The 24,024-nt window shown below is 45.1% G+C and overlaps 2 long non-coding RNA genes across 2 annotated transcripts; one reads left to right on the top strand and one right to left on the bottom strand.

Moving 5' to 3' along the window:
* The first annotated feature begins 6,797 nt into the window (after nt 1–6,797).
* On the top strand, nt 6,798–9,818 carry LOC308478885. Its single transcript, XR_013987354.1, has 2 exons — nt 6,798–7,155; nt 9,354–9,818. It is a non-coding gene; the product is annotated as an uncharacterized lncRNA (long non-coding RNA).
* An 856-nt stretch (nt 9,819–10,674) lies between these two features.
* LOC308480300 lies at nt 10,675–22,901 on the bottom strand. Its single transcript, XR_013988010.1, has 3 exons — nt 22,421–22,901; nt 20,990–21,065; nt 10,675–12,268 (listed from the first exon to the last, which is right to left on the bottom strand). It is a non-coding gene; the product is annotated as an uncharacterized lncRNA (long non-coding RNA).
* Between the last annotated feature and the right edge of the window lie 1,123 nt (nt 22,902–24,024).

Genomic DNA, 24,024 nt, shown 5'->3' with positions numbered 1-24,024 from the left:
TGCAGATCTGGCCCACTGGGCCAAAAAGCTTCCTCACCCCTGACCTAGATTGTGGGCCTTGGTTGCTGGGAGTGTGTTGATATACAACTCCACCTTGGGTGAAGGACTGTGGCCTTTTGATCCAGTTCACTTCTATGGTTCCATGTGGGGTTTTTTTTTGCAGTATTCCAATAGTGAAGAGAAGAACTGCATGCTGGCACTCACACTTGAATCCAGATGTTTCTGTTGGACGCAGTACTCCGTTTTTCTTACTGTTTGATCAGGATGTTGCTTGTTGCCTTGGAATTCGAACAGATGTAACTACTCTGGAAAAAGAAAGCCTTCAGCATTTTCACCTTGTTCTTTGCCATATACATTTTCTTCATCTCGGCATCATAATAGCTCCGGGTCTGCCAGCATTTCCATTTCAAGGGCTTGAAGTCAAGTGACAAAACTCATTCTTGGCTTCTGAAGCTGAAACCCATCAGAAAGCTTTTATCCATGCTTCCCCTCTGCCTCCCTTCCAACTTAATTTTGGCTCCATGCAAATGCCTATAAAATGTACCAATTTAAAATGAATGCAGATCTTCTAATTGCATTAGCACAAGAATAAGATGGCCTTGAATAGGCTTCTCGTGTCCAAAACTACTAAAAACTTTACACTTGGAATCTAGGCCTTGAAACTAAAAGCAGAAGGGGTGCTGTTCAGCTAACCTTTACTCAGAACAGATTCGTGGAAGTTAAAGAACATGGACAAAGTTAGGTCCATCAATTTCAAGTCTGAGTAAAACACAGGAGGGTGTTAAACTGCTTTAAATCAAACTAGAGGGGGTTTAATATATAGAAAATGAAACATTTTAAAGGTAATTTTTTTAAAAAAAAAAATTGTATTTTCAGATGATGACTCATGACAGCAGGAATTCACCATGTGAGTTCTTGGGCTCGTAATCTACCAACCAATTCCAAAAACTGGAGAATTTTGAGGAGCATTTTGAGGATAATGGGGGAGCAGAAGTCAAAAAGTGGGAAATACAAATATTCAGGTATACAGTGGAGGATACCTGGTTTGGCAGCAGCATATGTGGAAAGGATCTCAGGGTTGTCATCACACACAAGCTAAGCATCAGTCACCAGTGTGATGCAGCAGGAAATATGTTATCCTATGTTCTGTATAGTGCCTATCCCATAGTTGCCCCTTGTTTCACAAGCATATAGTAAGATTGGTAGTACAATAGCTTTGTACAAACATTTGGTTTCCCTGTGACTGTACCGGTCCTTAAACACTCTGCACTTCAATCGGGAGAAAGCCGCACTCGCAGAGCTCAGGCGATGCTGGATTTCGGCATCAATGTTGGCCTTTGTAGAAAGATAACTGCCTAGGTAGGAGAAGTGATCAACATTTTCCAAAGTTACACCACTGAGTTGGATTTGTGGCGCTGCAGAGGGGTTATTTTGTACCTGTTGGTGCAGCACTTTGGTTTTTTTGGATGTTGAGTAATAGGTGTCATGGGCTTTGAAGACACTCGTACTCAGGACGCAAGGGAGAAATGTGCTAAGAGGAAGGCATGCTTGGCAAATCCACACCGTGATCAACTCCTGCCCAGAAACCAATGTACCCACTGTGGAAGGACGTGTGGGGCCAGAATTGGCCTCCACAGTCACTTACAGACTCATTGTTAAAACTGTATCTATGGAAGACAATCTTACACGGCTACGAGTGATCGCCAAAGAAGTTGCCCCTACATAAATTTAGAAGTAATAGAATGGGAAATCTTAACACATTCTGTTCCTGAAATCTCCCTGTTCAAGGCTGTACATGCATGAAAAATAAAGGAACGCAATAAAGCCAGCTTGAGCGGATTCCAAAATGTTCCATGACTGAATGATTTTTGTAGCATTCATTGGGGATGTTGACAATCTTCAAGAACCATTTGTCTAACTTTTACTAGCGTGGTGCATTCATATGCTGGGCTGAATTCCTGCAAAGTGATTATATTACATGCACAACAGACTCTTTGGAAGAGCAGATTTGTTGCACGATTTATCTGCTTGGCCAAACAGTCCCAATGAGGACTGTTGCGCTGGTGCAATCTAGACAATAAAAAGTCAGTTTGCCTTTTCTGTTGTTTGTGTCCTTCCTAATGGACAATCAACTGATGATCTTTGGCAGGTGGGTAAAATCAGACGATTCCTTTCTTTCATTTGCATAGTTCAAAGAATTTGAAAGCAAGTAAGTAGTGCAAGTACATTCATTTGGAGGGTGGTTGGTTCTACTTTTTCTTGAACAAGATTACTTTCCGAAGGAAAGCCAAACATGCCCTTCTTCCACACACACACAATAACCCCAACAACCATTTTGCTTAAACCTGTGACTGGTGACAGGAGTGGCTAGAGATATGGGCCGGTCGAATGTTCTTTCAGTTCTGCACGGGAACAAAACTTTTTGCTTAGAATTGCCATTCTTTGCCCTCTCACTTTTTACATCTCATCCACATGATGACATTAGCTTGCTGCATTCCATTATTTTCTGAGTATTCCTCCTGTCTTTTTCAGAACCTGATCTATGGTGTGTGCAGGGGTGTGGGTGGGTGGGTTGGTGTGTATTACACACAATTACACCACTCTGGCCAGTGTGGGCTTCCCACGGGCATCTGGTTGGTCACTATGAGAAGAGGATGCTGGACTAGATGGGCCATTGGCCATTATGTACTTGAGGCGCTACTGACGCTTTTCAAGTCTCCTAATTTATGGTGATTAGTTAGTCATAGGGGATATATATTGCGTTATGTTCAAGTGTTGGGTGGGCTCTCCATTTTAATTCCCCTTCAAGCTAATTGCAGAAAAGCAATGCTTGGGGCGGGACGCAGGTGGCGCTGTGGGTTAAACCACAGAGCCTAGGGCTTGCCGATCAGAAGGTCGGTGGTTCGAATCCCCGTGACGGGGTGAGCTCCCTGCTCCTGCCAACCTAGCAGTTCGAAAGCACATCAAAGCACAAGTAGATAAATAGGTACCGCTCTGGCGGGAAGGTAAATGGCGTTTCTGTGCGCTGCTCTGGTTCACCAGAAGTGGCTTAGTCATGCTGGCCACATGACCCGGAAGCTGTACGCCGGCTCCCTCGGCTAATAAAGCGAGATGAGTGCCGCAACCCCAGAGTTGGCCATGACTGGACCTAATGGTCAGGGGTCCCTTTACCTTTACCTTTAATGCCTGGGGCATGCTAAAGTGTTTTAGTATGCAACGAAACTGTGTCCCAAATTATTATTTTACTCCATGCAAGTTAATGGGTGCTGTTGAGATTCGTATGTTCTCTTTACCAGAAGCGTTTGGATCCTTTCATTTGCATAGCCTAATCCTGGGTTCTGTGTTTTGATTGCATTAGAGTCTGATGTAACTTTGGGAGCTAATGCAGATGCTGGAGCCTGAAAGAGTGGTGGCTGTGTGAGTCAGGACCAGTGGCAAATGTGAGGACTTCTGCCAAATGAGGGCCCTCTGATGGCATCAGTGAACCCACCCTAGTGAACTTCGCAGCAGAAATAGCACCATGATCTGCTGTAAAACACCCTTCATTAAAAGTACCTGAGAGAACATTGCACCAGGGAAGCCAATTCAAAATGGCAGCTTCACCATGGCATCCCACTGCTGCTCATTAAAAGCATGGCAGGTGTAATCAGAACAAGCGTTGGCACAAGTGGTCCTTGCCAAGGATGGAGAATCACCAAAAAGAGGGAATGTATCACTGAACAATAGGAAGAAAAAGGATACAGATCTGCACAAAGTCTGAATGGGCTGATTCATATGTATAGATGCAAATTTAGAAATAAGGAGTGTAATTTAGATAGAAATACAATGCAGCCCACCAGAATAGGGAAGACTATGAACAGGTGACCTGTGTGTGCCCTGCCAAGTCTGCTGTCTGGGTGTTCACTGCTGACAGGCAACTTCAAGACCCCTCCATCTTTTCCTATCTCTAATCTGAACTTGGACCAAACAGCCATTCAAATAGGGGATGTCTTCAGATGTCTTCAGATAGCAGGCTGCCCTCCGACAGCCATTTTCTCTATAAAGTAGGACACACAGGACACACAGGACTGCACAGAAGTGGGGCCCCAATAGCTACTTACCAATGCCATTGTGACCACAAGGCTTATAGCAAGCTTATGGCAGAGGCAAGCATTGAACTAGGGATGTCCTGGCTCACACTCTTAACTGCCCCACAAAGATTCTCAGGTGTAATATTAGGACTACATTCCCACAGCTAGTAGGAAAACCTAGTAGAGTAGTTCATGCACCAAAAATTAAAAACAAAAGAACGCCATACGACCTTATTCCAAAATTGTGCTGTGCTCCTGCTAAATTCATTGAGTGAAAAGCAGATAACAATACGTTTTGGATGAGAATTCAGATTCTTTCTCTATCCTCCTAAATGTTCAGATAAAGGAAGAACTTTGATTTTATTCGGGAACTTTGCTTCCCCTCTCACATGCATTTATGAGCTGTGGAGGAGACGTTCCTGTCCGGGCGTTGCATGATAATTTAATTGCTGTTTCCTCCATACAGCTATAAATTATACCACAAATGCAGACGCTCTCAATATTCGGGGACTCCAGCTATGTGTCCAGCTGTAACATGACCTATTTCCACAGCAGGGTTGCCAAATATGTTTTATGGAGATCACAGTGGAATGTTAAATCTGCTTTGCTTGAAATTGGCCTAGACATAAAGGAACACAAAACCACTCAGAGTTTCCTGTACTCATTATGTCTTTAGCCCCCCGTTTCTCCAAGGAGCTCAGGGAAGTGGACAAGGTTCTTTCTCACTGCTCATTTTATTTTCACAACAATCCTCTGAGGTGTGTTAGATTGAGAAATATATGGGTGTCCACACAAATGCTTCCATGCTTTGAAAGAACATGCTGGGAGTGATCATGATTTCACACAGCCTAACCCTCTCTGCCAACATCACTGCATGCTCTGATCTCACCTACAACCGCTGTGCATGGACTGGCCCCCTCACCATGTGCCTCCATCATGCATTGTCAGGGCCCGTGCTGAGGAGGGCTGCAATGAGGAAGAATGGTGGGTGCCGCCGCCTGCCCCTGCCCCTGCCCCTGAATCTCCCCAGGAGCAGGAGGAGAGTATAGATTTAGAACAGCGGTTTGCAAAGGGGCATAGTTCAGAAGAGAAAAGCTGGGAAATCCTAAAGAGCAGCTAGGAGAAGAAACACTGGGAGAGAGAGGGTTAACAGATTCAAAGTCATTGTGTAGCATCCCCCTTCACCACTCTCCGCATTCTGGGAGAGCTGAGAAAGTTGCCGAACAGAAAGCGCAGCAACTACAAGCTCAGGTTACCAGATATAGGGGTGACATGTATTGAGAGGGGCGGGGGGGTAGCCTTAATTGGAAGCACTGCCATTCTTAGAGGGAGACGTTTGTTATCCCTCGCTGTGAATGAATGAATGAATGAATTTACGTTATTATGGTCACAGACCAGCATAAGCAAAACATCTAAATAAATAGCATAACAGTATCTCTAAGTGGATAATTATAAAATAAATTGGAGAAAGAACCAAACATAGATTAAAACATATACATAAAATACTTGATTAAGCATAGGTAATGGATGAGTAAAAACTGATAAGAAAAATTAAAAGAGATCAGTTAAAAACAGCTGTATGGGGTGGGTCTTCAGAAGTGCAGATCTAAAAATATGGGCCTTCAATTTAGGGCTGATTTGTAACATAAACCATCCTTCAACAAATATCTATCATGGTAGTGCAGAATCTGGCGACTAAATACAGTGGATGCTTGGGTTGTGAACATGATCCATGCGGGAAGCACATTTGCAACCCGCAGCACCGCGTGTGCGCGCACACAGGTCGCGATTCAGCGCTTCTGCACATGCACCAAAACCCAGAAGTATCCCGTCCCGGTACTTCCGGGTTGGGCACGGTGTGCAACCCGAAATCACACAACCCGAAGCGTCTGTAAACCAAGGTATGACTGTTTGACTTCTTCCCATTTTTTATCTTGAGAGCATGGTGGACATTTTGGTTTCCACGATCTTGCATGATTCCACGCCATGCATTCCCTCCCCAAAAAAGAACTTTCTCGGGGGGGGGGGTAATCGCACTGCAAAATCGTGTGAGATCGTGACAACCAACACGGCTGCAGTTCTTTCACGGAAAAAATGGGCTGTCCCGCTTTTTCTGGGACACTGGCAGAAAGTGCCATCTTCACATGGAGGATGCATAGAACTATATGAATGTTGAACACACATACACTGGGGGAACAAGGCAGCAATAGAGGGCGGCCAAATCTTTTTGCAATTTGGAAAGGTTACAAAAAATGCACTGGAATGAGGCAATGTCATACAAACAAACAAATCTGAATCAATGCTCAAGAAACAAACATGCCTTTGCATTTCGTGAAAGCATCTTAGGATGCCGCCCGTCTCCCTAGAGATCTGACACAGGAGCAGAGGACTTTCGCGGTCTGTCAAGCTGTGTCCTCATCATCATCTATGTGTTTCTGCAACCTGTATGTTTGTAAAATAAATGTAAACATTACAAAGCACCAGTAAAACTTCCGGTGAACTCTTTCGAAAGAGAAGCAAACCAGGGTAAGCACTGTGCCTTTGGAGCTTACGGCCACTCAGAGAATTGGAGCGAGTGTAACAATCCAAAACAAATAATAAACAATCAAACAAATATAGAGGATGATAACAGAACTACCAGCCACAAAGTGGACTGGTAACAAAACAACAAAGAAATCAAGATTGGGTTTTGCCAGGTTTGCAGCTTGCTGGCTGCCAGTCCCAGCCTGCCAACCTCCTAGTTTTTCCCTCTCCTCCGTCTCAAAGATAAAGCCTGTGTAAAAACTGCTCACCCAGCAGCTCAGGAGTGCTGCTCTCTGATCGGAGCAGCACTCCTGAGCATTTGATGATAGTGCCCGGAATTAAGAACCATTGGAATTGTATGTGTCTCCTTTGTGCCAGTATATTTGCCTTGTTGTATTCTTTTAAGCTGATCTTGCAAAGCTGTGCCAGTTCCCTGGATGCCAGAGAAAATAATATACACCAAGAAGACGAGGCTTCCAATGGACTCTCAAGCAGGGAAATGTCAAAGCATGGAGAAGATTATGATTAGGAGTTCAAATAGCCAGGAAGGAAGCATAGCATCGTAAGTTACCTAGTTTGTGTCTGCATTCACTATAACTGCTTATCCAATATGGCGGAAAATGGCTACACAGCATCCTAGAAAACAGGACTTGGGTGGTTTGAGAATAACCCATAATGGAAGTCTTTCAGAGCTTTTCAGGATCTTGGTTGTTGCACTGATACACAATACATCTTTCTCTTGGAACCATGTGTTGTGTTCAACGTGAAGTTTCAGATTGAATGTAGTAGTTTAGAACAGGTATTTTATGAACAAGCAAGCCTCCATATCCATCCATCAGCTGAACTTAACCTTCTCTAACTGAACAAGGTAACCAACAGTCTTGCTCTTAAGATTCTATGCATCTTAAAGCAACATATATCATCCTGGGGTGTGCGCACAAAAGGAGATTGCAGAATAGAGAGAGATGCAGGACTGTCACGTGAAAGATGGAGCAATCTTATTTCCTCATGCTCCCGAGGGAAGGATCCAAACCAATGGCTTCAAGTTAAAAGAAAGGAGATTCCAACTAAACATCAGGAAGAACTTTCTGGTGGTAAGAGCTGCTTGACAGTGGAATGGACCCCCTAGGGAGGTGAGGGACTCCCCTTCCTTTGAGGTTTTTATGCAGAGGTTGGATGGCCATCTGTAATGGATGCTTGAGTTGAGATTCCTGCATTGCAGGGGGTTGGACTAGATGACCCTTGGGTCCCTTCCAACTCTACAGTGCTATGATTCCATGGTGGAAATGTGACAATCTTTTATGGTGCTGCACATAGGAGCCAACTCCTAAGGGCTGTGGGGGCTTTGACCCCCCCCCCACACACAATAAAATATTTGAGGGGGCCGGGCCCCACAAAGTTTATGGGCATTGCCCCTCAAATGGTGTGTGTGTACTGCATCATACGATTGATTATGTGTGCCAGGGCTTACCTAAGTTGGCACCCCTGGTGCTGCAAAATTCTTTGTTGCTTTTGCTGCAAAAGATTAGCAAAGCTACTTTGGGGGATTTGTAACCTCAATCAAAGCAGAGGTATTCCCCTCCATAAATACTCCCCAACGAAGGTTGCTTAGCTGTGCTTTCACAGGGCAATGCTTTGTTTACACAATATTATTGATTACTGATTACCACACACATTTCATTGTGACACATATGCCTTGGGAACTAACAACTGTTCTGAAATTATTAAAACTCCAATTTAATTAAAGGCCAGTATCAATTATTGATCTTCAGCCCAAATGGCTTTTTCAACATATTGAATTGTTGCCTGGAGTGTACATGGTTTCTAATGGACTTATTATTTCTTCTCTTAAGTAGATGATTTTTTATTTTTATTTTTTATTTGCAAAAGACTGACATGAGAAGATTGGTTTTATTTCTTTTGTACAGTTACTCTGGTATTTACCTAGTCCTCAGAACTATTATTTTGTTCTTCTGGCAAGGACCAATATTCCTTCTGCCCTGCATCAGGACAGTCTTTCGTGTCAGCTAGTAACACCATGCTTATTCTGCCCTGCCCACACCATCTTCCTGTTGTGACTTTAAAAACTCAAGACATGTTTTCTTGTAGGAACACAGCACATATCATGCCTTCCAGCATTTCACATGCTTAGAACATCCCTTTGCCTATAGTAAGGCACATGATGAATCCACATCCCTGCCACTGTTATAGGTTTTTGAAGGAAAAGACCATCTGCCTTGACTGAAGAAGGTCCCATGTTCAGTCCCCACAATCTCCAGTTAGGGGTGGATGTGCAATGGAACTTCCTGTCAGGGACTGGGCAGAGGAGGAATGGTGAGACCACCCCCCCAGCCTGAACCTTCCAAAGAAGAGGAAGAAGAAGACAGTTTAGATTTACAAAGGGGTTTGCGGGAGGTCATAGCTCAGAGGCAGATAAGGGGGAAAGTTGGGAGATCATGGGAGAGAGGAGGAGGAGGAGGAAGCAGGGCGACAGCTGATGGACACAGTGTTGTCAGGTGTGCGTGCAGGAGCCAGGCCCTGTGACGAATAGGACCCTGCAGGACTGGGGCCTTCCTAAGTTTGATCTGAAGAGGCAAGGCGCAGCCACACAGGTGAGGCCGATTGGTAACTCACAGCACCTGGTGGCCAGAGCCGGGATGGGATATAAGGTCAGCATTTTCTCCTCGGCTCTTTGCCACAGCAACACGTTCCCTGCCTTGCTGAGTTTGACTCCTTGAATCCTTGCTTCTTGATCCTCAGACCCCTGACTTCGTGACTCCTTGCTTCTTGATCCTCAGACCCCTGACTTTGTGACTCCTTGCTTCTTGATCCTCGGACCCTTGGCTTCTTGACTCCCGGCTCTCTGACCCTCGGCTCTTGGCTTTCTGACTCCTGGCTTCTTCCGTTCCTGCTCCCACCCCGCCATCTTGCCTCTGGTCCCGAAGTCCCCAGCCAGGACGTCGATCACCTGTGAACAGGACCGTGACAAGTCTCTTTAGAAAGCTTTCCAGACCCACCCACCCCCCCCAGAACCCAGCGAGCCTTGAAAGTAGGAGAGCAAAGAGCTCAAAGACAGAAGGCACGTAGCAGCTCCCATAGAAGTGACAATGAGGAAATGAGAGAGACAGGGGAGTGGAGATTCACTCGGGGCAACGCCATTATCCAAGAGTCTGGGTTCTATAGCCTCTCTCTGTAATTATTGAATAAAAAAGGAAGGTAAGAAACCTTCCCTTGTCTTTATACTTTTCCAGGCAATCAGCTAGGAGCTGCTGCCAGCATCCTGACACTTCCCTTTCCTCTCCTCTTCCTGCACCCCCCTAAATCTGTTCTGGGGAACTTCCACCACCCCTTTGGAGCAGGTTGGGGGATATGTGGGGAGAGGGAAGGTACATTTTGTTGCGCACAAATCCTTGCACTAGCAGAAGAATTTTGTTGGATACGACTCCGAAACTTTAAACCAAGCAACCCTACCAGTCATGGATGGTTTGCTCATCTATAGGTAAGGTAAAAGGTAAAGGACCCCTGGAGGCTTAAGTTCAGTCAAAGGCAACTATGGGGTTGTGGCACTCATCTCGTTTTCAGGCCAAGGGAGCCAGCATTTGTCCACAGACAACTTTCCAGGTCATGTGGCCAGCATGACTAAACCGCTTCTGGTGCAGTGGGACACCATGATGGAAACCAGAGCGCATGGAAATATTGTTTACCTTCCTGCCACAGTGGTACGTATTTATCTACTTGCACTGGAATGCTTTCGAACTGCTAGGTTGGCAGAGGCTGGGACAGAACAAGGGGAGCTCAACCTGTTGCGCGGATTTGAACCACTGAGCTTCCAATCAGCAAGCCCAAGAGGCTCAGTGGTTTAGACCACAACGCCATCCACGTCCCTCATCTATAATATAGATAGTGATATAAGAATAGTGACCTACTCTGTATGGGGTTATTGTGGGGAGTGAAATAATGCATGCACAGGGGTCAGAACCATCTTAATGGAAGGAAGGAAGGAAGGAAGGAAGGAAGGAAGGAAGGAAGGAAGGAGAAGAAGAAGAAGAAGAAGAAGAAGAAAGGTAATCAACATTCAGTATAATTAATGATATTTATCATACTAAAATCATAATAAGGTGACTCGTACATAAGAGGCAGCTTGATCTAGTAGCTGGCAAGTACAGCTCGGATTGATCTGGTGTTTCCCATGCAACACTCGTCATCATGTTTATATTTGTGAATACTCTGCAGATTCCAGAAGCATTTCAATATAATAATTCTATTTCCTCTTGGTGATACCATCTAAGCAAAACTTTACTCAACAGTTCCAGGCGGAAGAGAAAATTAGTCTCCACTTATCAAATGACTAACATTAAAATGATCTGGTACTGCTTCTCCAACTCCTTCCAAGTTCTCAGAGGGCTCCATATCTCCCTTGTGTAATTATTTTTAATCAAACAGGTGAATCATAATCAGGAACTGCGTTTGCATTTAGAAAAAGCTGAAACAACTGCCACATTGCCAAGAGGTAGCCTCAGGATCAAATACGTTACTTTCACAAATCAGCTGTATGCCAGTGAAGCTCTGTGTTCTCCCGGTTATGTGCAACATACTACATTTGCAATTAAACATATTAGCACCGAATTAACACACTCAATCTGAAATAATGATTCATGCCAATATAGCCCTTTAGGGATGGGCTGTGGCTCAGCAGTAGAAAATCTGCTTTGCATGAAGAAGGTTCCAAGTTCAGTCACTGGCGTCTTCGGAAAGGGCTGGGAGAGACATTGAGACTTAAATCCTGTAGATCGGCTGCCAGTAGACAGAGATGAACCAATAGTATAAGGCAGATTCCTATGTCCCAAGCAGTTTCCAAAATGAATGGTATAACTCCCAGGGAGGGGGAATTATGTAGGTGGGTGCAAAGAGTCATGGGGGAAGCTGGGGGATGCTGGTGGTGCAAACGACTGTCAGGCTTTGAAAAGCTGGCATCTCTGGATCAAGTGCATCAACGTTATTGAATTAATTAAACTACATAGTTTTTATTGGATTATGAACAATTGTAAAATTAATTAATCCAGCGCGGACTCAATTCCTGGAATAGCCAGGCTAGCTTCCTGTTGAGGTAATGGCTCTCTAAGTAACAAAGGAAGTGGCTTTGTGCCGGAGTACTTAAGGGGTGGGTACCCCTACTTCAACTGCCTGGTAGTTAGGATCCCCAGAATCTTGCAATGCTTAGAAATTGGAGGTGGCGTACAGCAATACATTCTTTGCTGCTGATTTCGTGGTGGGTGCTGAGTCCACATTTAAGCAAAAGGTTAACTCCTGATTGCAGCTCATGCACACAAGGAAAATGTTCCAGAGCATTACTGGAGTCATTTTCATGACACAAATCATCTCCATGGTGCCTGAATAACTAGATTAGTATGCACTTTGCAATCAGCTCGCTCCTATTGTTCGTTCACATCTGCCTAACCCAATTTTAGGCTTTTAATCATCCCTGCTTGTTAAATATTCTCTCTCCTGTGTTCAGCTCTTCCTCTCTGCCAACATTTTACTTCGCTGCAAGCTGCAGACCACACACCTGCACGGGGCTCTGAGACAAGCAAGCAGCCTTAGCATGTCAGGAGGGTCTGGAGTACAGAATGTACGGCATCTTCCATGGTGCCAGGTAGTTCTTCAATTGGACGTGCCTGTTGACAAAAACAACACACTTGGACTATACGCCAAATATTTGTGAAGCACCTGAGTGGATTATCTTGTCTAGTCATCATAATTCCTTGAGCTTCCCCTTATGTCTCAGCAGCAGCTTCTGCATTCAGCGCAAATGTCTCATCATTCAACTGAAGAGAAGTCTGGGGTTGGGAGCAGCCATAGGAAATTGCCTTTTGCCTTATAACAAATCAGACCATGTGCCCATCAAACTTGTTTCTTTAACAGGACCTATATACCTCTTAAGCATCAACACCTCTAAGCAGTTTACATGAAAATTAGTTCTTATTTAGTCCTGTCAACACTGAGAGGCAGCATCTCTCCAGGGTTTCAGATAGGAAATTTTCCCTGCCCTCCCTGGAGATGCCAGGGATTGAACCTGGAACCTTTCGCTTGCCTCCTGCCTCTACCTCTCCTGCTCCACTGTCTCCCAGGACCAGAAGAGGAGTGAAGAGGGAGAAGCAGAAACAGTATACACAAAGGTGGAGTCTTCGTCTGCTTGCCCACAGCTCAGTGGGGGTGGGAGATATAAGCCAAGGTTGGAGCAACTGCCTCATGAGGTGCACATCTAGGAGCAGCTGAGAAATGCAGAACTGATGGACATCCCTTTTCTTAACTTACAAGTGTACTTTTGACAATAAAGAGCCGATTCCTCGCTCTGCACATTCCATGCCTGCCAGCGCTGTGGCACCCAATGATTCTCCCAGGCTGAGCCCAGGGTGACTCTGAATAATAATAATAATAATAATAATAATAATAATAATAATAATAATTTATTCTTTATACCCCGCCCATCTGGCTGGGTTTCCCCGGCCACTCTGGGCGGCTCCCAACAGAACATCAATAACAATAAGAAAGCAACAACATCAAACATTAAAACTTCCCTAAACAGGGCTGCCTTCAGATGTCTTCTAAAAGTTGTTTATTTCCTTGACATCTGTAGGGAGGATGTTCCACAGGGCGGGCGCCACCACCGAGAAGGCCCTCTGCCTGGTTCCCTATAACCTCACTTCTCGCAGTGAGGGAACCACCAGAAGGCCCTCGGTGCTGGACCTCAGTGTCCGGCGTGGATGATGGGAGTGGAGACGCTCCTTCAGGTATACTGGGCCGAGGCCATTTAGGGATTTAAAGGTCAGCACCAACACTTTGAATTGTGCTTGGAAAAGTACTGAGAGCCAATGTAGGTCTTTCAGGACCAGTGTTATATGGCCTCAGCGGCCGCTCCCAGTCACCAGCCTAGCTGCCACATTCTGGTTTAGTTGTAGTTTCCGGGTCACCTTCAAAGATTTAAAAATCTGCTTGGCTCTTCTAATTGTCTTGAGAAGTGATACTTCAAACTTATGGTTGTTTTGCTGTTTGAGTGGTGCTTGGACCAATACTATTTAGGTTAGCTCATTGGCTATGTGAAATTGCTACAGTTGTTCATTCATATGTTTTTGTTCTATTTCTCCATATACCAATAATAAGGAGTTTTGCTCACTTGTGTGTCACAAACGCACAGCGCATTTTGCCTTTAATAAAATCATGCCCTTCTCTCTCTCTCTCTCTCACACACACACACACACACACACAGAGAGAGAGAGAGAGAGAGAGAGAGAGAGAGAGAGGAGAGACAGCAGCAGTTCCACTGTTCTTGGTTGCACCCATTATCTTCACTTTTTCATCCAGATTTTCCCCACAAAAAGGTGAAGGACAATAAGCTTAGCCAAGAGTAGGTGGTGATGTGCAATTTGTTCTGGAACAGAATTTTGACATTTTACCCTATTTTTTCTTTTTTCTTTTTTGCTTCAAGACAGTAAATAAGGCAAAGAAAAAGACCTTTTCATGCAAATGTTTTGCAGCGCTGGAGGCTATGTACATTGGATCATGTCCGCAGCTGGTTTCACTTAGAAACAAGCAAAGTGGCTGAAGCTGAACCAAGAGCCTCTCTGAACCTTTGCCCACACAAAAACAAAACACAGCACAACAGAGGGACCTTTAGGGAGGTCCGCTTAATTTCTGTCCATTATCTTCTTCCCACTCTACATATTTAAACGTCTGGCATGGGCTAAAAGAAAACATGTCAATGCAATGAAAACTCCCATGACACATTTCTTGCTTAGCTTTGCAGATTGGCAACCCAAATCTCTTCTTTCCTTTGGTCAGCTGTTCTAAGAGAAGGCTTGAAAGCTCTGGTACCCCGGCCGTGAAACCACAGGTCTTGTTCCACTGTGCCAGAGTTATCCCCATAGACAAATGGCCCTGAAATAGCAGGGCCCCCAAGTGGTTCTCTGTTTTATGGATGTATTGATGAAACTGCCTTATATCGAACAGGACTATTTCCTCATATGGGACTCTTCCCATTGCACAGCTGCCTGCAGTCAAATTTCTCTACCCACAATCCCACACAGGCATATCTCCGTTCAGGAAAAACAGAAACATTATCCTAACTCAAGGACACATTCCAGCAAAGCAAAAGTGCTTTTCTCTTTTAAAGCCATTCAAGTTGGTGGCCATCAATGATTCCTAACTCCATGGTTTCACTATCCCGGGTGGCGCTGTGGGTTAAACCACAGAGCCTAGGACTTGCCGATCAGAAGGTTGGCGGTTCGAATCCCCGCAACGGGGTGAGCTCCCGTTGCTTGGTCCCTGCTCCTGCCAACCTAGCAGTTAGAAAGCATGTCAAAGTGCAAGTAGATAAATAGGTACCACTCCAGCGGGAAGGTAAACGGCGTTTCCGTGCGCTGCTCTGGTTTGCCAGAAGCGGCTTAGTCATGCTGGCCACATGACACGGAAGCTGTACACTGGCTCCCTCGGGCAATAAAGCGAGATGAGCGCCGCAACCCCAGAGTCGGTCACGACTGGGCCTAATGGTCAGGGGTCCCTTTACCTTTACCTTTTAAGGTGTGTTTGAATTTGTTCTGAATGAAGTACTTTGGACACCATCCTCTCCACACATCTTACAGTGGTGTGTGTGGCCTGAGAGGGGTGTGTGGCTTGTATCAGTTTTTATACTGCCCTCCATCAAATGAAATCAGAGCTGTTTACATAAATGAATAAAAAGCCTTCTTTTAAAAACAAAGAACAAAAAACCAAGGCACCCTTGATTGATGAATTTTCAGAACTGGTCAGTGAGCGCCTTTGTTATTTATCTTAAAAGAGAGTCTGAGATAAAGTATATTTTCTTGTTTCCTAGCAGTTTCTTCTCTATCTTCTGTGACAGCTAGTTTAATGAGAGAACCCGACTGCTCCATTTCCTGCATGTCAATGCCAGGTCATCTTAGGTTTTAAGCAGAAAACGCTGTCTATGAATCACACTCAGGGTAGCAGCGGAGAGAACAATTTATCCTAGAATGTCCCCTACAAACCAGCCCAATCACCTGGCCTGAACCACGTTTTAATCCCCTAGCAGGTGAAATAAGGTAAATCGGAGACTGAACTTTTAGTCCCTTGCCGCAGGTTCAGGAAAGGGCAGTGGTTAAATTTCCTCCCTCCTCTCTAAGACACTGTTGGAATCCAGCTCCCACCCGCCCCAGCCAGCCTGACCAATAGTCACAGCTTCAGATGAAAGAATCTGTCAGTTTGGGGTCTCTCCATTTTTCATTTTTCCAATCTTAAATTCAGTTCTCCACATGTTGCAGCAATCTGAAGTTATTTTTATTTTTTTAATTCTCGTGAATATTCATCTTTGTGTTAATTTCTCCCAGCAAACACAATTTTGTATGCAGTCTTGAATAATGTACACATTTTTGCAAGCAGTTTTCCGCAATATAATGCGTTTTGTCTATTGTTTTCACTAATATCTTCATGTTGGGCACACTTTTCGCCAATATATGCATTTTTTGCAAGCATTGTTTGCATTGTGAAGTTTGGATAAGTGTGAACTTGTGTGTTTGGTTCTCTGGGATGCATTCCTGAACATTGCTTTCATTAAGAAAAGGTCAGAGAAAAGGTCCATTCTAATCCAGCATGCTGCCTCCGACAGTGGACAGCCAAATAACTGAGATATTCACCAGCAAGTCCTGATGCAGATCATTATTCCCTACTCCTTGTCCTCACCATCTCGCAATCAGAGCTAGATTATGTCTAAATATCAATAATGTATTTATTTTTATTCTTTTAGCTTTTATAACTAGTAACCATCACTGGATCATCATTTTAAAATGATGGCCTACTTTAAGTGTATTTTGGGGTGAGTTCCATATGACCATATAAACTGGTTCACTAGAGGCCTCTGATGATGCTATTGCTAAACGTGCTGTGGCCTGATATAATATGTTACCAAATTCAGGAACTGGGGCTGGCCCACGCATGAGGCAGGTGAAGCAACTATCTCGGGTGGCAAGATCCATTAGAATAGCAGATCCGGCCACCAAGGAATGCATCGCCCACTGTTGCAACAGTACTGGCAGCAATGACTACACTACAGCATGTCAAGCATCATCTTTAAACTGAGCTTCACAATTTGATAATTTCCACAAATTTTCTGTTGCATGCAGGAAGACTTCCTTTTCTGCTCATTTTGAACATCCACACCAACTGGATGGATTCTCCAAGCTGTGCAATGCAATGCTAAACATGCTTACTGTAAAGTAACAGACCCTCCAAGGGTCCCTATTTTCTAGGGACGTCCCTGATTTAGAGAAGCCATCCTGGATTTTCTGATTTGATCCTGGAATGTCCCACTTTTCCTTAGGATGTCCCTGGTTTCATTGGAGAAATGTTGGAGGGTATAGAGTTATCCAACCCCAGAGCTGTCTGAAGGCAATCCTGTACAGTGGTACCTCGGGTTACAGACACTTCAGGTTGCAGACGCTTCAGGTTGCAGATTCTTCAGGTTACAGACTCCGCTAACCCAGAAATAGTATATCGGGTTAAGAACTTTGCTTCAGGATGAGAACAGAAATCGTGCTCTGGCAGCGGCATGGCAGCAGCGGGAAGCCCCATTAGCTAAAGTGGTGCTTCAGGTTAAGAACAGTTTTAGGTTAAGAACAGACCTCCAGAACGAATTAAGTTCTTAACCCGAGGTACCACTGTATAGGCAAGGGTTTTTTTATGTTTAATGTTTTATTATGTTTTTATATATGTTGGAAGCTGCCCAGAGTGGCTGGGACAATCCAGTAAGATGTTTGGGGGAATAAATAGTAAAACTATCATGATGGAATGGGACGTCCTTATTTTCATCAGAGAAATATTGGAGGGCATGAAGTAAGTCCCACTGAACTCAGTGCAGCTTACTCCCGGTTCATCTCCCTTAGAATTGCAGCAATTCCACATTTGCAGAAAGATTAGTTTCTGTTTGTTCTTGCCACTCCGTTCATAAATTATTGAAGTCTCCAGTCCTCTGTCAATTTTCTCTTTTTCCTCTTTCCCTAAAAAAAACCTCCCCAAAATAAAATAAATCCCTATGTCTTGAGCTGTAGCTAGACTTGGGGATGATTAAAGTTCATTTTTTAAAATAAAAAAAACCCCAGCCTTTTTTTTAAAAAAAAAAAGTTGTTCTAGCATGAGTTGCATCATGGATTTGCATTTTCCTCTGTCTAAACGCTAGTTTGGAGTGACATCTCTTCGTTCACACCTTTCAAGAGAAGGAAAACTTTCTTGTGTGATTTCTGCTTGGAGGCATATGCCACAGGGCACCATTCCAACCCCTCCCCCCCCCCATGGCTAAATGTTTAAAAGATGGAGATTCACTGCCTTATAACACACACACAGAGAGAGAGAGAGGGAGAGAGAGAACCGTGTGAACTGAGAACCCAGTTCATTCATGCATCATTCCATGGCTGGGAGCCAGATACCATTTGACGTCATGGATCTAACCAAGAACTTAATGTACTGGCTATGGGACAAGAGTTTACTACGAAGTGGTGAGGGGGGGGCAGGCCGACATAGCAGCAAGTTGAAACATACAGAAGACATTAATCGAGAGGGGGCAAAATGAAAATGATGCAAATATAATGTGTACCATAATTTCCCCCCCCCCCCCATTTTTGTTTCTTTTTTTTGCCCCCTTACCAGATGGGCGGGGTACAAATAATAAATTATTACTATTATTATTATTACTTAGGAAATTCATACATTCTCAGAAACCATTGTGCTTTTGATTAAGTAGTATAGCTGGAACGGCAGGACGAACAGACAAAAGAATAGCAGCGCTGACTTAAATAGCTTTTGCTGGTCTTCTTTCCTCCTCTCCCCTCCGGTACTCATTATGTTTACCAAGCTGTTAAAAGAAAGCTCTTTTCGATAAATAAATACAAAACGTCGAAAGCAAATATGCCAAGAGGGTTGCTTGCTTTGAGTAGCGTAGTAAATGCTCCTTCTTGGAGTTAAATATTAAACGCTTCTTGTATAAAAATTCACTTGATGAATCTAGTACAGGAGGTGAATGAGAAAATGTTGCAGCGCAGGGTGTTCTCTGTTCAGGAGTCCAGTCATTCCATTCCAGCCCCAGCTCCAGTTTTCCACCATCTCCCTCCAACAGTTAGTTAGCAGTCCATGCCCAGTCCCAGCCGAGAGAGTGGTAGGGCAGAGTCATGGAGCCACTTCCAAACTCCAGTGTTATTGTTATTTTACATGGACAAGGCTGAGGCAAAGCAGCAGCAAGGTTGAACTGGTGCAATTGCACCAGCAGATCCAGTCTCCCATATGGTACTCCTGCTGAGGCACTCATATGGTCCCAACCACATCCCTGGCTCACCCCTCTAAGCAGCAGCGGGGCATTTCTGCTTCCGGATGGAGTGACCTGCCCTCTGCTCCTGATATGCTCTGTTAAGAGGGTTCTCCCAAAACTGTCCCCCCACCAATTTTGGAGGCAGGGGGGCACAGGGGAGGAGAGGAGGAGGTCCCACTGCACTAGCAGGAGTCCTTGCATGGGCTTCACCTAGCAGAGCTTCTTGGTTGAATCCTGACCATCATCTTTAAAGAGGACTTGGACCAGACTGCCCTTCAAACAGAAAACTCCTTCAGACAGAGGGCTGTCTTCTTACAACCTTCTACATAGTGAACTGGTCTCCATCAAACATGTCCTTTTGGGCGGTCTGCAGCAGCTACCTAAAATCAGGAGACACCAGAGATCTGAGGGCATACACACACGCATAAAAGCATTGTCTATCTCCCCAGTCAACCAGCACCATCCCAAACTACTTGGGATTAGGGTTAGGGCAGGTGACATCCTTTGTGAAACAGGAATATTGTACATAAAAATAGCCATTAGAAAAACCATGTTGTCGTTGTTGTCCGTCCGTCTCAGGAGACAATGTGTGCCTCCAGGCGTGAACTCAAACCGCTGTGCTAACAGTACCGAAGTGACCTTTGTGCGGCTCAAGCTTCAGCAGTGTGTGTGGAGGTCCTGGGCTGCCCAGACAACAAGACCTCCCTTTCATACTTTATGAGGTGATCCAAAGGAAAGCAGAGCAATACATTTGGCACCAGCTTGACTGCAGGAGTTGCTGGAAGGAGGCTTATGAAACACCATCCAGCTACCTTAGGTACAAACTCTGGATTTGTGTAGGGTTTCCTCCTTGGACCTTTCTTCTCCTGAAGATGTCCCACAAGGCAGTGGAGGTTTAGGATTTTCTCCTAGAGGGGCTACCTTCCTAGATTGATGTGCCCCATCTGCCCCTCACTTCCATCTACAGCACATGCAGAGACCTCCTTATTGACTGTTGGACCCATTATTGGTCTTGTCTGCTCAATCTGTCAAAGCCTGTCTTCACATGTAGGGAAAAGTCCCTAACTCACCAAGGCTTTGAGACTCATCAGCTACCCTACTGGTTTAGTTGGCCAGTCAAAGCCATTCCCAGGGTGTGGCCGCTGGTCACATGCTGACATCTAGGAGCCACAGGTGAGAGATGAGTGCAGGGTGGGACCAAAGGTGGACAAGCTATCCCAGAAGGAGCCCAAGGTGTCCCCCACCAGAGGGACTACTCTCTCCCCTAATACTCTACCCACACAGGTGGAAACCATTTTGCACACATTCAATTGGGGCACAACTGCCCCCGTGTGCGCCATTTTTGGCCCTAGAAGGGGGCAGAATGGGGTGGTGTGGGCTTAAGCACACTCCACTGACAGGGTGATGACCCAAAATGCAACCCCTGCACAAATGGAGAGTTGTATGTACTGCAAACAAACTTTCTCCAGTCACACCCTTCTCGTTCCCAGCTTCCTTAAAATGCTTGCATAGAAAGAGAAATCTGCCTTGCTGTGGGAAGATCTTCAGGTTTTAAGGAAGTTCAAGAGGGAGAGAACTGTGGAGCTGAGAACAGCCACCAGTAAAGAAAACATGTCTTGCTAAAAACTATGAAGTGCCCTTTTCAGTGTCAATGGTTCAGTTCTCTATTTTTCAGTCCTAGATACTAAAATCTGCATACATGCCTGATGTGAAGTTTGATTTGGCTTTATCTTCATGTGCATCTTTCAACCTCACCCAGATTTACAAGAATTGTTTTTGATCCTTTGTTTTAGAGGGTTGAGCAGCATATAGATTTAAATCACTAGGTCAGTGCTGATTTCAGCTTACCCAATCAATGGATTACTTTCACTCATGTTGTATTGCATGTTCATACAGTGAATGGATGGTGAGGGGACCAGACTACATCTGCATCCAGATGTGGTATTATTATTAATAATAGTGCTTTCATTCATTACACACACACACACACAGCCAGGGCAGGTTACAACAACCTAAAATACAATGATAAAAACAATGAAAAGCAACTTACAATTGCAATTGGTCTTTAAAATATGCATCTCAGGTGTCAAAGGCCTGGGTAAAGAGAGGTGCATCTTCAACATTCACTGAAAAATGTATAATAAATATGCTAGACACACATCTATGGGGGTTGGGATTCCACAACTTAGTGGCTGTCACAGAGAATTCCCTCTAGTCTATTGGGCCGCCGCCCCCCCCAACTTTCTGTGGGCAGCAGAACTACCAGGAAGCCCCCCTCTGCTCATCTTAACTCCCAAGAGGTCCTGTATCTTTCAGACATTGGGGCCTAAATCTCTAACATGAATACCAACCACGAGAACTACTTAGCAGCTGACAGCGACGACAACAACTCCTGCAAGGATGTGGCCTTGAAGTCAAAAACACAGCAGTTACCACCTCTGCTGTTATGTCTGTGAACTTCAAACTGGGAACAAACTAGCAACCGATGCATCTGTTTTAAAACAGGGATAATATGAGATCTAAATGGAACCCAAGCCAGTAATCTGGGTGCTGCCTTTTGGACCAATGGAAGTTTCCAGGTCTTCTTCAAGGGTGCCCCTGTGTAGAGTGCATTACAATAATCCAGTCAGGAAGTTAGCAGAGAATGGATTACTATGGCCAAGTCATTTCTGGCCAAAAGGGGTCATAGGTAGCAAACCAGCCAGAGCTGGAAAAAGGCATTCCTAGCCACCAAGAGCACTTGATCCTTGCATCCATAGGCTGTGGGCCAGCTCAGGCCAGAACAGGCCATCTCCCCATCTCCTATACTTGAGAACACAGGACATGTTAACATCTCTTATCTTTTCAGGAATCCAGGCTATCACCACCTCCAAGAAACTGATTTACTGTAATATCTCCACCACCTCTTCCAATTCAGATGGAACAGAGAGATAGAGCTGGGTGTCGTCCACTTCATGTTGCCTGATGACAGCTTCCAGCAGTTTCATATAGATGTTAAAGAGCACGGGAAATGAGATGGAACCTTGTAGAGCACTGCAGGACAGTGCCAAACAATTGCCTTCCATATCTACTTTCTGGAAGCAGCTCTCAAGGCATTGTATGATCAGGCTCTGATACTGTCTTCTCCTCCACCACCACCCCATCCTCCCTTCTTCCTTCCTATAAGGCAGGTGGTGTCCATCACAGAACCTACCACCCATTCTCTTTCCCCAGTCATCAATAACCAACCTGCCTTGAAATATAATGGCAGCCATAAAAGCAACAGAAGCAGCAATTAATACTCTGCATAGCATTCCAAGTGTTTACCGCAGATGCTGCAAATGAGAAAAACGATGGAACAGATTCACTGTTGTCGTTGTTATGAGTTATTATGTTCAGCGGCAGTTCAGCACTCAGCAGAATTCATAGCCATTTCGCTTTTGTAATGTGTTGCTATCCAGTAGCAGTTACATTCGTAAAGCGAATGCCAAGTGTTACTCACCCATCCCAAGCATAATCTGTAACCAAGAGTTTACCCCTACGCTGGCTCGGTCAGTTCCATGGAAGGTGGCAGGATCCCCAAGAACATGCTCTAATGAGAACTGGCTTCAGGCACCAGGCCCATTGGCCGACCAACTCAGCGTTACAAAGATGTCTGCAAATGATGCATGAAGGCTGGTGGCGTTAACCTCGTTCTGTGGGAATCCATTGCAGACAACCTGGAGATGACTGCAGATGATCCATTACAGACTGCCTGGAGACAGCCAGGTTGTGCATCCATAGCCGTGACCAGAGGAGGAATGACTGCTGAGAGGAACGCAGAGAGAAGAAAGGCCATGGTGCATCTTCACCAGCAATACCACACACCTCCAACAAGGGCCGGATTTAGGTTTGATGAGGCCCTAAGCTACTGAAGGTAATGGGGCCCTTTATATGCCCAGCTGTCCTTTGTCAACAACAAATTGTCACTGTTTTGTGTGTTGAATATATGCTCATACACAGGGCCGTCTTAACCATAGGCACCAGGGGTGTGGGGCACCCAGGCGTCGGGCCCTCAGGGGCGCCAGGCTGAGAGTCCAGGACCCAAGAGTTGGAGTCCAGGGAAGAGCCCATCTGTCCGTCAGAGCGCTGCGGCAGGCTCTTCTGCTGCGGGCGGCTCTGCCCCGCGAGTTCGGGGGCGAGTTAGCCAGCGAGGTGCTGAGGCGGCCGGCCGCCTCTGTCCTCCTGTGCGCCTGGGATTGGTGTAGGGCTGTGGAGAGGCTTACACCATGAGGCACCTGGCTTCACTCAGTCACTAATGCCAACGCCTCGGGCTGGTTTGTTGCGCTGGGCTCCGTATGTTTCCTGTTTTATTTTCCTGAGCAGAGATAAGCGTGCTGTCAGCTTCCTAAAAAAAAAGCAGACAACTCTGGGCAACCCGGGAGTGGGTGGGACCGCAGGACGGATCTCTGCACCCAGGCACTGCATATGCTTAAGACGGCCCTGCTCATACTCTTAGTCTATACTGCCTGATCATCATATTTGTTTTTTATCTTATATTTTGGAAATCTACATCCAGTTGTTTTTCTCCTTTAATTTTTTTTTTGGGGGGGGGCCAAGAGAGTGGGGCCCTAAGCTATAGCTTGTTTAGCTTATATGTAAATCCGGCACTGCCTCCAACTGCCCCAGCTGCAACGAAACATGTCTCTTCCGTATCCAGTCTCTACAGCCACAGCAGGCGCTGTAACTCTCCAACAGTTTGACTTCGCCCTCAAAGGCATACTTCTCCATTGTCTCCTGCAACAGGCAGGTGCCAACCAACACCTCAATAAACTAGTGTGATTCCACTGGGGACAATACTATATCACATTGACTAACAGGTCACAAGTGTGTATCACTAAGAACGTATTTATTAACACAAACAGGTTAACACATAGCCACCAGATCATGTGAACTGGAGAACTTCCAGAGAGAAAGGAAAGCTTGCTCCATAGGTACCTGGAGCGATGATATTGCATGCCACAACCCAGGTTACAGATTAATGCCTTTAGATGCCCCTCACTACCGTGATGTCTAAAGAACGTACTCTGTCGTAATCTCATTCATGAGTGAAAGTTGCGTATGTTA

This window comes from Podarcis pityusensis, assembly GCF_964106645.2.
Source record: "Podarcis pityusensis genome assembly, chromosome: 6".
Lineage (NCBI taxonomy): Eukaryota > Metazoa > Chordata > Lepidosauria > Squamata > Lacertidae > Podarcis > Podarcis pityusensis.
Note: the sequence above shows the minus strand (reverse complement) of the source record. Positions and strands in the feature narration are given on the sequence as shown.